Genomic DNA, 1,952 nt, shown 5'->3' on the forward strand with positions numbered 1-1,952 from the left:
TCCTGGCAGATTAAAACTGTGTGCCCGACCGAGACTCGAACTCGGGACCTTTGCCTTTCGCGGGCAAGTGCTCTACCAACTGAGCTACCGAAGCACGACTCACGCCCGGTACTCACAGCTTTACTTCTGCCAGTACCTCGTCTCCTACCTTCCAAACTTAACAGAAGCTCTTCTGCGAACCTTGCAGAACTAGCACTCCTGAAAGAAAGGATATTGCGGAGACATGGCTTAGCCACAGCCTGGGGGATGTTTCCAGAATGAGATTTTCACTCTGCAGCGGAGTGTGCGCTGATATGAAACTTCCTGGCAGATTAAAACTGTGTGCCCGACCGAGACTCGAACTCGGGACCTTTGCCTTTCGCGGGCAAGTGCTCTACCAACTGAGCTACCGAAGCACGACTCACGCCCGGTACTCACAGCTTTACTTCTGCCAGTACCTTGTCTCCTACCTTCCAAACTTAACAGAAGCTCTTCTGCGAACCTTGCAGAACTAGCACTCCTGAAAGAAAGGATATTGCGGAGACATGGCTTAGCCACAGCCTGGGGGATGTTTCCAGAATGAGATTTTCACTCTGCAGCGGAGTGTGCGCTGATATGAAACTTCCTGGCAGATTAAAACTGTGTGCCCGACCGAGACTCGAACTCGGGACCTTTGCCTTTTGCGGGCAAGTGCTCTACCAACTGAGCTACCGAAGCACGACTCACGCCCGGTACTCACAGCTTTACTTCTGCCAGTACCTCGTCTCCTACCTTCCAAACTTAACAGAATCTCTTCTGCGAACCTTGCAGAACTAGCACTCCTGAAAGAAAGGATATTGCGGAGACATGGCTTAGCCACAGCCTGGGGGATGTTTCCAGAATGAGATTTTCACTCTGCAGCGGAGTGTGCGCTGATATGAAACTTCCTGGCAGATTAAAACTGTGTGCCCGACCGAGACTCGAACTCGGGACCTTAGCCTTTCACGGGCAAGTGCTCTACCAACTGAGCTACCGAAGCACGACTCACGCCCGGTACTCACAGCTTTACTTCTGCCAGTACCTCGTCTCCTACCTTCCAAACTTAACAGAAGCTCTTCTGCGAACCTTGCAGAACTAGCACTCCTGAAAGAAAGGATATTGTGGAGACATGGCTTAGCCACAGCCTGGGGGATGTTTCCAGAATGAGATTTTCACTCTGCAGCGGAGTGTGCGCTGATATGAAACTTCCTGGCAGATTAAAACTGTGTGCCCGACCGAGACTCGAACTCGGGACCTTTGCCTTTCGCGGGCAAGTGCTCTACCAACTGAGCTACCGAAGCACGACTCACACCCGGTACTCACAGCTTTACTTCTGCCAGTACCTCGTCTCCTACCTTCCAAACCTAACAGAAGCTCTTCTGCGAACCTTGCAGAACTAGCACTCCTGAAAGAAAGGATATTGCGGAGACATGGCTTAGCCACAGCCTGGGGGATGTTTCCAGAATGAGATTTTCACTCTGCAGCGGAGTGTGCGCTGATATGAAACTTCCTGGCAGATTAAAACTGTGTGCCCGACCGAGACTCGAACTCGGGACCTTTGCCTTTTGCGGGCAAGTGCTCTACCAACTGAGCTACCGAAGCACGACTCACGCCCGGTACTCACAGCTTTACTTCTGCCAGTACCTCGTCTCCTACCTTTCATATCAGCGCACACTCCGCTGCAGAGTGAAAATCTCATTCTGGAAACATCCCCCAGGCTGTGGCTAAGCCATGTCTCCGCAATATCCTTTCTTTCAGGAGTGCTAGTTCTGCAAGGTTCGCAGAAGAGCTTCTGTTAAGTTTGGAAGGTAGGAGACGAGGTACTGGCAGAAGTAAAGCTGTGAGTACCTGGCGTGAGTCGTGCTTCGGTAGCTCAGTTGGTAGAGCACTTGCCCGCGAAAGGCAAAGGTCCCGAGTTCGAGTCTCGGTCGGGCACACAGTTTTAATCTGCCAGG

General features: G+C 51.8%; 2 non-coding genes across 2 annotated transcripts; both read right to left on the minus strand.

Annotated features, from left to right (window-relative positions):
• Positions 1–622: 622 nt before the first annotated feature.
• Trnal-caa (transfer RNA leucine (anticodon CAA)) lies at positions 623–697 on the minus strand. The gene has a single exon. It is a non-coding gene; the product is annotated as a tRNA-Leu (tRNA).
• Positions 698–1,525: 828 nt separating this feature from the next.
• On the minus strand, positions 1,526–1,600 carry Trnal-caa (transfer RNA leucine (anticodon CAA)). Its single transcript has one exon. It is a non-coding gene; the product is annotated as a tRNA-Leu (tRNA).
• Between the last annotated feature and the right edge of the window lie 352 nt (positions 1,601–1,952).

The sequence above is a fragment of the Schistocerca cancellata genome, chromosome 7 (genome assembly GCF_023864275.1).
Source record: "Schistocerca cancellata isolate TAMUIC-IGC-003103 chromosome 7, iqSchCanc2.1, whole genome shotgun sequence".
In the NCBI taxonomy this organism is placed as follows: domain Eukaryota; kingdom Metazoa; phylum Arthropoda; class Insecta; order Orthoptera; family Acrididae; genus Schistocerca; species Schistocerca cancellata.